General features: G+C 34.4%; 1 protein-coding gene across 1 annotated transcript in view; it reads right to left on the reverse strand.

The window, feature by feature from the left end:
* Positions 1 to 334: 334 nt before the first annotated feature.
* Positions 335 to 14,471, reverse strand: part of Toll-6 (Toll-like receptor 6) — a 205,284-nt gene continuing 191,147 nt past the window's right edge. Inside the window, exon 2 of the mRNA XM_083123850.1 lies at positions 335 to 3,197. The gene's annotated coding sequence lies outside the window, so the exon portion shown is untranslated. The remainder of the gene's footprint in view (positions 3,198 to 14,471) is intronic.

Consider the following 14,471-nt stretch of genomic DNA (forward strand, 5'->3'; position numbering starts at 1 on the left):
TTGTTTATCGTTTTGTTTTTCAAATTAAAAATGTTCAAGCTATGTTTTGAGTAAAACAAAGACAATAAACATGGTGATGGACAATTTGCTTGGCAATACTTATGTATCCCATAAACAAGCTTGATAACCATTACACCAGTATACCTATACATAAAAATCCATTTAAAACCACATAGAATTCAATAGAAATGTAATGGACAATTTGTGGAGCAATATTTGTGCATCCCACTCTATACCTTTGTAATTTAATAGAGCCCCCCCCCAAAAAAAAACACGTTACTACAGGAAACAATCCTGGAACAACACACCAAGAAGTAAAACAAACTTTTGAGGAAGAAATAACTATAAATTTATTTTTACAGAACATTATATAACATGATGTTTCGTGGCTAGGAACCACACCTTAATATCTTAATGATTGACTAGTATGGTGGTCACGTTGCGTTCGTATTTCATGTTTTTTAGGCGAACAAAGAAAAAAACATTTTCGCTTATGTACACACATTTCACAAGAATAAGTAATAATAACTTATTCATCACAATTTCTTCGATAAAAGAGAATTGAAAAAATTCACATTCTAAAAATGTCCAACTCCACCTAAAAAGTCTTTGGAAACATTCTGCAAAAGGACATGCATATTATTTGAGGACTCAAATATTCGATGTTTACGTTATTTAATGGTGGTTTATCGACAAAATATGCATAGGACTTCAGTTAATTTTTTTTAAATGAAAAGAACAACCATTTGTATTGTACAAATGAATAATACAATACATGTGCGCATGTATAAATGCGGACACTATTTGAAGATGTAATTACCTTAAATCAAATGTAAAATTAATCATTAGTCTAGTACAAGACAAATATCACTGTATAACACACGATGTATGTACCTTTTTTGCGTTTTTCTAATTGCGGAGGTAAAAATTATAGAGAAAATGTTAGAAGTACTCAGCTTTGTTTGCCAGCATTTAAATTTAAACAAACATATCGTTCAATAATATGATTTATGGTATATTAAAATATTCCATTATAATTTAACCTTTCTTCTATCATTAGCATCATAAAATTACACTATAATTTATTGAGAGCTTTAAATCCCAATTTATAAATAAGAGACTTTCGATTGTGCTTAATATTGTGGTGTGATTTTTCAATTTAAAGAAAGCATTTTACAATTACTTAAGAATATATTAAATAACTTATTCTAATTTAAAATTGGTGTTTCATTTCTTCTTTCTTAAAGCAAATCGAAATCGTTCGTGAAGATAGCAAGATTACATAACTAATAATTACACACACTTGATTTTGAATTTAATTCATTTTATTGTAATGGTTCAACTTATTTTTCGTTCTTCAGTTTTACTAATCATGCAAATAAAATGTAGTAATAAGTTATAGCCTACTGAGAAATTCATCTTCAGTGCTTCTACCCACACTTTTTCGCCTTTAGATGGCGGCTTCTGATAAGGGATGAACAAAATTCTGGCTATGGGTTTGGTCCTCATGTTTTAACACCGGTAACAAAAGTGATTTCATTGTTTGTATAATTTTTATTTATAGTATGATTTAAATTTTAATATACCAGAGTTAATAATAATATAAGAACTAGATGTTTGTGTCTTTGATAATAACTGTAGGGAAAAATGACATAAAATCACAAAGTATTGGAATGAACTAAAATGCATTATCTGTTTGTACCTGCAGGTGAAATGGTTGATCGACATGTGCTAGAATTAGAAAATATTATTTTGTATGGAGTGGAATATACTGTTTAAAAAAAAAAAAACACATACAGTTCTGTACTAGAAAACTAAGCTGCATACTTATATGTGACCCTGTTTCTCCAGAACTATAAACTAGTATAATCTAGCAAGATAAAGATTGATTTGTCTAAAAAAAACATTACTTTTTAAACTGAGATCAGGGATAGAACCTTACAATAAATTAACATAAGGCAGTCATTATCATATGCATTCCAGTATTTGAGGTTCCAATTCATAGTCTTACATTTTTTAAAAAACATACACCAAACTAATCATTAATTGTTGTTGAAATTTACAACATGTAAAAATGGTGAAAACACATTTAATTGAATGAATTTATGCTAGGATTTTCTCGCTCCATACAGCAAAATAATAATAACAACAATAAAAAGAAAAACCTAAGACTAGATGAAACAGTACAAGAGACTTGATTTGCGAGGTGTAATATTGATATGAAAGTAACATTTGTAATTCAGAATTGAATGTTTCTGGTTAAGAACAACTGAGAATTGCCTTTGCATTATTTTTTCATACTGTTGTTCAAAAAAAAAATGACCACCACGTTACAGTAACAAGTTGATCTTGTTCATCTTTGGAACTAATCGCGAAATCTCGTGAGATACCTTGAAGAAATATACCGAATATATGAAATGCACATCAACTATGGAGTTGTTTTTAGAACGTTGATCTTTATAAAATGTACAAGCGGTGCATTTCACCCCCAAAAAGATTAAAGCAATGCACATGTACACTTCCTAGACTGTTCGAATCAAGCTGAGTGACCCTTGGAAGATTCACCACATTTATTGAAAACCCTGTGACGTGTTCTTAAATGCCGTTCTCTCTTGGTAAACACAAGTCTTTTTCATGTCTTATCTGTTGATGAACGGCAAGCAAGAGGTGTGGAGGGCAAAGGGAAAAAGAAGACAGTCAAGAGTCACTACATCATCTTGATGGTAACGCCCTCTCTGTGCCGTAACTTGCTGGCGGCAAGCATTACTCTTTCATCTAGTTATCTTCCGAGTCAGTTCACCGTGAGATTCTGGTAACGATGGCTGTAGTGAGCACGACCGTTTACAAGTTGCTTTTTGTTCTCTTATTATTGTTTTTCCCACCTCTTCTTCACGGTTTCTCCTCAAAGCACACTACAATTGCTCAGCAACCATAACTTTTGGACAGATGCAAATATCAACATCGCCAAGCGCGGTGAGAAACATCACATTACTCCCCCCTTTTTACCAGCTTTAGTTTCCACGTCACCTTTAGCTACTAAACTCCTTGTCGAGTCACTCTCGCTCGACCATGCTGGAACCGAAGAGCACCGCACTTCCATTCTTGACCGTCGGCGGCGCGCCGATCGTTCACCAGTCATGGCGCCCCATAATCACATGGTTGGGCATGGGTCGGCTGGTTACATGATGGACTTGAGCCTGCAAGAAACAAGGAAAAAGAAGAATAAAAATCTTGCCTGCATTATGGCATACAAAGACAACAATATTATTTTACAAGCATCTGGTCATAATATACAGTTAGAAGAACAGAATATGGATAAACCCTGCCCTGTAACATGAGAAGAGGACTCTGCCAAGTTATCCAACAACTGTCATTTCATTGACATCATGTATGAAAAATGTATAGGATTGTCTCATATTGTCTCTAAACCGTTCTTCTTAGCACTTGATATTACCAATATATCCATAACATTTTGATTTTTTTTTAATATGGTTATTTCCAATAGTTTTTACCATTTAAAAGACATGCAATTTCCGAACAGTTAAAGTTCTAGGCCACATTCCATCGTTTTGCATTTACTAAAACAATTTTTACATATTTGCACAAATCAAGTGAGCTAGTGTAGTGTAATATGTTCTTTGGTAATTTGATTTTTTTTAGATAGATAGATAATATGGACTAAATAAACTTTTTTGTGTTTAGCTGCGAAAAACAGATTCGTAGAAACAGCATCTTGTGTCTGTCAAATTATTTGAAGGGTTACCTTTCGAATCAAAGAATTTAGGGGGTACAGTACCACTTCCAACAACTTGGGAGATACAGTGAGTGTACCCATGTGCAATGTACTCTGCGGCACTGCGGAACCGATATTAGTGTGGAATCCATAGTTTTCTGGGTCGCTAAGATGAATAGTGACACTCCCAATGCCATTCAACTCCAAGTCACCCCTGGCACACGTAGGGGTGGGGGTGGGAAGGGGGTGACATATAAAACGACCGATATTAGTGTGGAATCCATAATTTTCTGGGTCGCTAAGATGAATAATGACACTCCCAATGCCATTCAACTCCAATACACCACTGGCACCCCTAGGGGTGTGGGTGGGAAGGGGTGACATGTAAGACGACCGATATTAGTGTGGAATCCATAGTTTTCGGGGTCGCTAAAATGAATAATGACACTCCCAATGCCATTCAACTCCAATACACCACTGGCACCTCTAGGGGTTGGGGTGGGAACGGGGTGACATGTAACACGACCGATATTAGTGTGGAATCCATAGTTTGCGGGGCCGCTGAAACTAAAACTCTGGTGACCCGATTTTCATAATTGGGAGTGGAATACGCAGAAACTAATATTAATAAAAAAAAAATTAATAACTTTAAATGTTACAATTTTCAAGTAGCGGTATCCATATCAGTGGGAATCGGTAGGAGTATCGGTATAGGTATTGGTTCAGGTCAGCTCATATATATATATATATATATATATATATATATATATATATATATATATATATATATATATATATATACATACACATACATACTTACATACACACTCATAATATTGTCATAATGTCACACATGCACACAAACAAGGGGAGAGGGACAATGAAGGAGGTGATAATCATGTCTGTGTGTGTGTGTGTGTGTGTGTGTGTGTGTGAGCACATGATGTGCAAGCGCCAATGATCGCTTAGATCTGGTACTTGATCGTTTAATTACATCCTTAGAGGGAGCGGATACGGGCGGTTTCCTGCACCCTGATACATTCTGATGCAATCACGCACGTACACACTGGACCAGAATCGATATCCGACACACATCCTGGTCAATATGCATTGTGCTCTACACGGGCGTTCAACGGAACAAACGCCGGGTCGCGGTTCAAAAGGAGCCGACTGACACTCCCCCTCCCTCTCCCCGCGGAATGACGTCAGGAGACAAGGATCCTAACTATGGAGGTGGTGTTATGGTATGCTAGATGTAACACGCTGGATAGTGTCAGTGATGCGGTCTGGAAATTTGTAGTGGTCAACAACAGGGAACGTTACACACATTCTTTTCTAATGATAATAGTTTCGAATTTCCGCATATACATTTAATTATTACAATTATGTCTGATATATGTAATATGTATGAAAATCGTAAATTATATAACTACTGAAACATACTGAAGCTGACCTCCGTCTGGCCGAGTGGCTATCATAGCGCTATACGACGTCAGGGGTCCCGGGTTCGAATCCCGGCCTGGGTGCTCCTCATCAATTTCATCCACTCATCCTCATCGTCGCGATTTGTCAATTAATCAATCAAATTAAAATCTAACTTGTCCTGCCAAATACTCTCATTTACTCATAATACATACGCAAGGAGAATATATTCACTAGTCCTCAAACTACACGATTTCATTGAGGGTGTAAAACGTGACCTTCTGGAAAGAGCCTCGCATGTCAAACGAGGCTCTTGGCTTCCTAAGCCAAAGTCCCGGGTTCGATGCCCGGTGAAGCCACACAGTGGTTCGGATCCCAGTTTAAACTGCAGATCCAGTCCCAAATTAGCCCTCCTGTACATTGAATTTTCAGGTGCACAAGTGTTGGTAATTATGTTGTTTTTTTCGAGCTAAGGAATCTTGTAGGATTGCCTCAAACCCCACACTCCCTCCATTACTCTACTTATGTGTGAGTGTGTGCGTGTATTTTGTATCCAGGCCAAATTAACCCCTTCCTTCAGTCTTTTTAACACATCCTTTTCCTACATAACTTCTTGCATTATTCTCTATTAACCCCCTTCTTCAGGCTTTTTAACACATCCTTTTCCTATATAACTTCCTGTATCTTTCCCTATTAACCCCTTTCTTCAGTCTTTTTAACACATCCTTTTCCTACATAACTTCTTGTATCTTTCCCTATTAACCCCTTTCTTCAGGCTTCACATCCTTTTCCTACATAACTTCTTGTATATTTCTCTATTAACCCCTTTCTTCAGTCTTTTTAACACATCCTTTTCCTACATAACTTCTTGTATCTTTCCCTATTAACCCCTTTCTTCAGTGTTATTAACACATCCTTTTCCTACATAACTTCTTGTATCCTTCCATATTAACCCCTTTCTTCAGTCTTTCTTACACATCCTTTTCCTACATAACTTCTTGTATATTTCTCTATTAACCCCTTTCTTCAGTCTTTTTAACACATCCTTTTCCTACATAACTTCTTGTATCTTTCCCTATTAACCCCTTTCTTCAGTGTTATTAACACATCCTTTTCCTACATAACTTCTTGTATCCTTCCATATTAACCCCTTTCTTCAGTCTTTCTAACACATCCTTTTCCTACATAACTTCTTGTATATTTCTCTATTAACCCCTTTCTTCAGTCTTTTTAACACATCCTTTTCCTACATAACTTCTTGTATCTTTCCCTATTAACCCCTTTCTTCAGTGTTATTAACACATCCTTTTCCTACATAACTTCTTGTATCCTTCCATATTAACCCCTTTCTTCAGTCTTTCTAACACATCCTTTTCCTACATAACTTCTTGTATATTTCTCTATTAACCCCTTTCTTCAGTCTTTTTAACACATCCTTTTCCTACATAACTTCTTGTATCTTTCCCTATTAACCCCTTTCTTCAGTGTTATTAACACATCCTTTTCCTACATAACTTCTTGTATCCTTCCATATTAACCCCTTTCTTCAGTCTTTCTAACACATCCTTTTCCTACATAACTTCTTGTATATTTCTCTATTAACCCCTTTCTTCAGTCTTTTTAACACATCCTTTTCCTACATAACTTCTTGTATCTTTCCCTATTAACCCCTTTCTTCAGTGTTATTAACACATCCTTTTCCTACATAACTTCTTGTATCCTTCCATATTAACCCCTTTCTTCAGTCTTTTTAACACATCCTTTTCCTACATAACTTCTTGTATCTTTCCCTATTAACCCCTTTCTTCAGTGTTATTAACACATCCTTTTCCTACATAACTTCTTGTATCCTTCCATATTAACCCCTTTCTTCAGTCTTTTTAACACATCCTTTTCCTACATAACTTCTTGTATATTTCTCTATTAACCCCTTTCTTCAGTCTTTTTAACACATCCTTTTCCTACATAACTTCTTGTATCTTTCCCTATTAACCCCTTTCTTCAGTGTTATTAACACATCCTTTTCCTACATAACTTCTTGTATCCTTCCATATTAACCCCTTTCTTCAGTCTTTCTAACACATCCTTTTCCTACATAACTTCTTGTATATTTCTCTATTAACCCCTTTCTTCAGTCTTTTTAACACATCCTTTTCCTACATAACTTCTTGTATCCTTCCATATTAACCCCTTTCTTCAGTCTTTTTAACACATCCTTTTCCTACATAACTTCTTGTATATTTCTCTATTAACCCCTTTCTTCAGTCTTTTTAACACATCCTTTTCCTACATAACTTCTTGTATCTTTCCCTATTAACCCCTTTCTTCAGTGTTATTAACACATCCTTTTCCTACATAACTTCTTGTATCCTTCCATATTAACCCCTTTCTTCAGTCTTTCTAACACATCCTTTTCCTACATAACTTCTTGTATATTTCTCTATTAACCCCTTTCTTCAGTCTTTTTAACACATCCTTTTCCTACATAACTTCTTGTATCTTTCCCTATTAACCCCTTTCTTCAGTGTTATTAACACATCCTTTTCCTACATAACTTCTTGTATCCTTCCATATTAACCCCTTTCTTCAGTCTTTTTAACACATCCTTTTCCTACATAACTTCTTGTATATTTCTCTATTAACCCCTTTCTTCAGTCTTTTTAACACATCCTTTTCCTACATAACTTCTTGTATCTTTCCCTATTAACCCCTTTCTTCAGTGTTATTAACACATCCTTTTCCTACATAACTTCTTGTATCCTTCCATATTAACCCCTTTCTTCAGTCTTTCTAACACATCCTTTTCCTACATAACTTCTTGTATATTTCTCTATTAACCCCTTTCTTCAGTCTTTTTAACACATCCTTTTCCTACATAACTTCTTGTATCCTTCCATATTAACCCCTTTCTTCAGTCTTTCTAACACATCCTTTTCCTACATAACTTCTTGTATATTTCTCTATTAACCCCTTTCTTCAGTCTTTTTAACACATCCTTTTCCTACATAACTTCTTGTATCTTTCCCTATTAACCCCTTTCTTCAGTCTTTCTAACACATCCTTTTCCTACATAACTTCTTGTATATTTCTCTATTAACCCCTTTCTTCAGTCTTTTTAACACATCCTTTTCCTACATAACTTCTTGTATCTTTCCCTATTAACCCCTTTCTTCAGTGTTATTAACACATCCTTTTCCTACATAACTTCTTGTATCCTTCCATATTAACCCCTTTCTTCAGTCTTTTTAACACATCCTTTTCCTACATAACTTCTTGTATATTTCTCTATTAACCCCTTTTTTCAGTCTTTTTAACACATCCTTTTCCTACATAACTTCTTGTATCTTTCCCTATTAACCCCTTTCTTCAGTGTTATTAACACATCCTTTTCCTACATAACTTCTTGTATCCTTCCATATTAACCCCTTTCTTCAGTCTTTCTAACACATCCTTTTCCTACATAACTTCTTGTATATTTCTCTATTAACCCCTTTCTTCAGTCTTTTTAACACATCCTTTTCCTACATAACTTCTTGTATCTTTCCCTATTAACCCCTTTCTTCAGTCTTTCTAACACATCCTTTTCCTACATAACTTCTTGTATATTTCTCTATTAACCCCTTTCTTCAGTCTTTTTAACACATCCTTTTCCTACATAACTTCTTGTATCTTTCCCTATTAACCCCTTTCTTCAGTGTTATTAACACATCCTTTTCCTACATAACTTCTTGTATCCTTCCATATTAACCCCTTTCTTCAGTCTTTTTAACACATCCTTTTCCTACATAACTTCTTGTATATTTCTCTATTAACCCCTTTCTTCAGTCTTTTTAACACATCCTTTTCCTACATAACTTCTTGTATCTTTCCCTATTAACCCCTTTCTTCAGTGTTATTAACACATCCTTTTCCTACATAACTTCTTGTATCCTTCCATATTAACCCCTTTCTTCAGTCTTTCTAACACATCCTTTTCCTACATAACTTCTTGTATATTTCTCTATTAACCCCTTTCTTCAGTCTTTTTAACACATCCTTTTCCTACATAACTTCTTGTATCCTTCCATATTAACCCCTTTCTTCAGTCTTTTTAACACATCCTTTTCCTACATAACTTCTTGTATCCTTCCATATTAACCCCTTTCTTCAGTCTTTCTAACACATCCTTTTCCTACATAACTTCTTGTATATTTCTCTATTAACCCCTTTCTTCAGTCTTTTTAACACATCCTTTTCCTACATAACTTCTTGTATCCTTCCATATTAACCCCTTTCTTCAGTCTTTTTAACACATCCTTTTCCTACATAACTTCTTGTATATTTCTCTATTAACCCCTTTCTTCAGTCTTTTTAACACATCCTTTTCCTACATAACTTCTTGTATCTTTCCCTATTAACCCCTTTCTTCAGTGTTATTAACACATCCTTTTCCTACATAACTTCTTGTATCCTTCCATATTAACCCCTTTCTTCAGTCTTTCTAACACATCCTTTTCCTACATAACTTCTTGTATATTTCTCTATTAACCCCTTTCTTCAGTCTTTTTAACACATCCTTTTCCTACATAACTTCTTGTATCTTTCCCTATTAACCCCTTTCTTCAGTGTTATTAACACATCCTTTTCCTACATAACTTCTTGTATCCTTCCATATTAACCCCTTTCTTCAGTCTTTCTAACACATCCTTTTCCTACATAACTTCTTGTATATTTCTCTATTAACCCCTTTCTTCAGTCTTTTTAACACATCCTTTTCCTACATAACTTCTTGTATCCTTCCATATTAACCCCTTTCTTCAGTCTTTTTAACACATCCTTTTCCTACATAACTTCTTGTATATTTCTCTATTAACCCCTTTCTTCAGTCTTTTTAACACATCCTTTTCCTACATAACTTCTTGTATCTTTCCCTATTAACCCCTTTCTTCAGTGTTATTAACACATCCTTTTCCTACATAACTTCTTGTATCCTTCCATATTAACCCCTTTCTTCAGTCTTTCTAACACATCCTTTTCCTACATAACTTCCTTCTTGTATATTTCTCTATTAAACCCCTTTCTTCAGTCTTATTAACACAACCTTTTCCTACATAACTTCTTGTATCTTTCCCTATTAACCCCTTTCTTCAGTGTTATTAAACCACATCCTTTTCCTACATAACTTCTTGTATCCTTCATATTAACCCCTTTCTTCAGTCTTTTTAAACACATCCTTTTCCTCACATAACTTCTTGTATATTTCTCTATTAACCCCTTTCTTCAGTTCTTTTAACACATCCTTTTCCTACATAACTTCTTGTATCTTTCCCTATTAACCCCTTTCTTCAGTGTTATTAACACATCCTTTCCTACATAACTTCTTGTATCCTTCCATATTAACCCCTTTCTTCAGTCTTTCTAACACATCCTTTTCCTACATAACTTCTTGTATATTTCTCTATTAACCCCTTTCTTCAGTCTTTTTAACACATCCTTTCCTACATAACTTCTTGTATCTTTCCCTATTAACCCCTTTCTTCAGTGTTATTAACACATCCTTTTCCTACATAACTTCTTGTATCCTTCCATATTAACCCCTTTCTTCAGTCTTTCTAACACATCCTTTTCCTACATAACTTCTTGTATATTTCTCTATTAACCCTTTCTTCAGTCTTTTTAACACATCCTTTTCCTACATAACTTCTTGTATCTTTCCCTATTAACCCCTTTCTTCAGTGTTATTAACACATCCTTTTCCTACATAACTTCTTGTATCCTTCCATATTAACCCCTTTCTTCAGTCTTTCTAACACATCCTTTTCCTACATAACTTCTTGTATATTTCTCTATTAACCCCTTTCTTCAGTCTTTTTAACACATCCTTTCCTACATAACTTCTTGTATCTTTCCCTATTAACCCCTTTCTTCAGTGTTATTAACACATCCTTTTCCTACATAACTTCTTGTATCCTTCCATATTAACCCTTTCTTCAGTCTTTCTAACACATCCTTTTCCTACATAACTTCTTGTATATTTCTCTATTAACCCCTTTCTTCAGTCTTTTTAACACATCCTTTTCCTACATAACTTCTTGTATCTTCCCTATTAACCCCTTTCTTCAGTGTTATTAACACATCCTTTTCCTACATAACTTCTTGTATCCTTCCATATTAACCCCTTTCTTCAGTCTTTCTAACACATCCTTTTCCTACATAACTTCTTGTATATTTCTCTATTAACCCTTTCTTCAGTCTTTTTAACACATCCTTTTCCTACATAACTTCTTGTATCTTTCCCTATTAACCCTTTCTTCAGTGTTATTAACACATCCTTTTCCTACATAACTTCTTGTATCCTTCCATATTAACCCCTTTCTTCAGTCTTTCTAACACATCCTTTTCCTACATAACTTCTTGTATATTTCTCTATTAACCCTTTCTTCAGTCTTTTTAACACATCCTTTTCCTACATAACTTCTTGTATCTTTCCCTATTAACCCCTTTCTTCAGTGTTATTAACACATCCTTTTCCTACATAACTTCTTGTATCCTTCCATATTAACCCCTTTCTTCAGTCTTTCTAACACATCCTTTTCCTACATAACTTCTTGTATATTTCTCTATTAACCCCTTTCTTCAGTGCTTTTTAACACATCCTTTTCCTACATAACTTCTTGTATCCTTCCATATTAACCCCTTTCTTCAGTCTTTTAACACATCCTTTTCCTACATAACTTCTTGTATATTTCTCCTATTAACCCCTTTCTTCAGTCTTTTTAACACATCCTTTTCCTACATAACTTCTTGTATCTTTCCCTATTAACCCCTTTCTTCAGTGTTATTAACACATCCTTTTCCTACATAACTTCTTGTATCCTTCCATATTAACCCCTTTCTTCAGTCTTTCTAACACATCCTTTTCCTACATAACTTCTTGTATATTTCTCTATTAACCCCTTTCTTCAGTCTTTTTAACACATCCTTTTCCTACATAACTTCTTGTATCTTTCCCTATTAACCCCTTTCTTCAGTCTTTTTCTAACACATCCTTTTCCTACATAACTTCTTGTATATTTCTCTATTAACCCCTTTCTTCAGTCTTTTTAACACATCCTTTTCCTACATAACTTCTTGTATCTTTCCCTATTAACCCTTTCTTCAGTGTTATTAACACATCCTTTTCCTACATAACTTCTTGTATCCTTCCATATTAACCCCTTTCTTCAGTCTTTCTAACACATCCTTTTCCTACATAACTTCTTGTATATTTCTCTATTAACCCCTTTCTTCAGTCTTTTTAACACATCCTTTTCCTACATAACTTCTTGTATCTTTCCCTATTAACCCCTTTCTTCAGTGTTATTAACACATCCTTTTCCTACATAACTTCTTGTATCCTTCCATATTAACCCCTTTCTTCAGTCTTTCTAACACATCCTTTTCCTACATAACTTCTTGTATATTTCTCTATTAACCCCTTTCTTCAGTCTTTTTAACACATCCTTTTCCTACATAACTTCTTGTATCTTCCCTATTGAACCCCTTTCTTCAGTCTTTTTAACACATCCTTTTCCTACATAACTTCTTGTATCCTTCCATATTAACCCCTTTCTTCAGTCTTTCTAACACATCCTTTTCCTACATAACTTCTTGTATATTTCTCTATTAACCCCTTTCTTCAGTCTTTTTAACACATCCTTTTCCTACATAACTTCTTGTATCCTTCCATATTAACCCCTTTCTTCAGTCTTTTTAACACATCCTTTTCCTACATAACTTCTTGTATATTTCTCTATTAACCCCTTTCTTCAGTCTTTTTAACACATCCTTTTCCTACATAACTTCTTGTATCTTTCCCTATTAACCCCTTTCTTCAGTGTTATTAACACATCCTTTTCCTACATAACTTCTTGTATCCTTCCATATTAACCCCTTTCTTCAGTCTTTCTAACACATCCTTTTCCTACATAACTTCTTGTATATTTCTCTATTAACCCCTTTCTTCAGTCTTTTTAACACATCCTTTTCCTACATAACTTCTTGTATCTTTCCCTATTAACCCCTTTCTTCAGTGTTATTAACACATCCTTTTCCTACATAACTTCTTGTATCCTTCCATATTAACCCCTTTCTTCAGTCTTTCTAACACATCCTTTTCCTACATAACTTCTTGTATATTTCTCTATTAACCCCTTTCTTCAGTCTTTTTAACACATCCTTTTCCTACATAACTTCTTGTATCCTTCCATATTAACCCCTTTCTTCAGTCTTTTTAACACATCCTTTTCCTACATAACTTCTTGTATATTTCTCTATTAACCCCTTTCTTCAGTCTTTTAACACATCCTTTTCCTACATAACTTCTTGTATCTTTCCTATTAACCCCTTTCTTCAGTGTTATTAACACATCCTTTTCCTACATAACTTCTTGTATCCTTCCATATTAACCCCTTTCTTCAGTCTTTCTAACACATCCTTTTCCTACATAACTTCTTGTATATTTCTCTATTAACCCCTTTCTTCAGTCTTTTTAACACATCCTTTTCCTACATAACTTCTTGTATCTTTCCTATTAACCCCTTTCTTCAGTGTTATTAACACATCCTTTTCCTACATAACTTCTTGTATCCTTCCATATTAACCCTTTCTTCAGTCTTTCTAACACATCCTTTTCCTACATAACTTCTTGTATATTTCTCTATTAACCCTTTCTTCAGTCTTTTTAACACATCCTTTTCCTACATAACTTCTTGTATCTTTCCTATTAACCCCTTTCTTCAGTGTTATTAACACATCCTTTTCCTACATAACTTCTTGTATCCTTCCATATTAACCCCTTTCTTCAGTCTTTCTAACACATCCTTTTCCTACATAACTTCTTGTATATTTCTCTATTAACCCCTTTCTTCAGTCTTTTTAACACATCCTTTCCTACATAACTTCTTGTATCTTTCCCTATTAACCCCTTTCTTCAGTGTTATTAACACATCCTTTTCCTACATAACTTCTTGTATCCTTCCATATTAACCCCTTTCTTCAGTCTTTCTAACACATCCTTTTCCTACATAACTTCTTGTATATTTCTCTATTAACCCCTTTCTTCAGTCTTTTTAACACATCCTTTTCCTACATAACTTCTTGTATCTTTCCCTATTAACCCCTTTCTTCAGTGTTATTAACACATCCTTTTTCCTACATAACTTCTTGTATCCTTCCATATTAACCCCTTTCTTCAGTCTTTCTTACACATCCTTTTCCTACATAACTTCTTGTATATTTCTCTATTAACCCCTTTCTTCAGTCTTTTTAACACATCCTTTTCCTACATAACTTCTTG

Source organism: Lepisma saccharinum, chromosome 6 (genome assembly GCF_977018435.1).
Source record: "Lepisma saccharinum chromosome 6, izLepSacc3.1, whole genome shotgun sequence".
Taxonomy (NCBI): Eukaryota; Metazoa; Arthropoda; class Insecta; order Zygentoma; family Lepismatidae; genus Lepisma; species Lepisma saccharinum.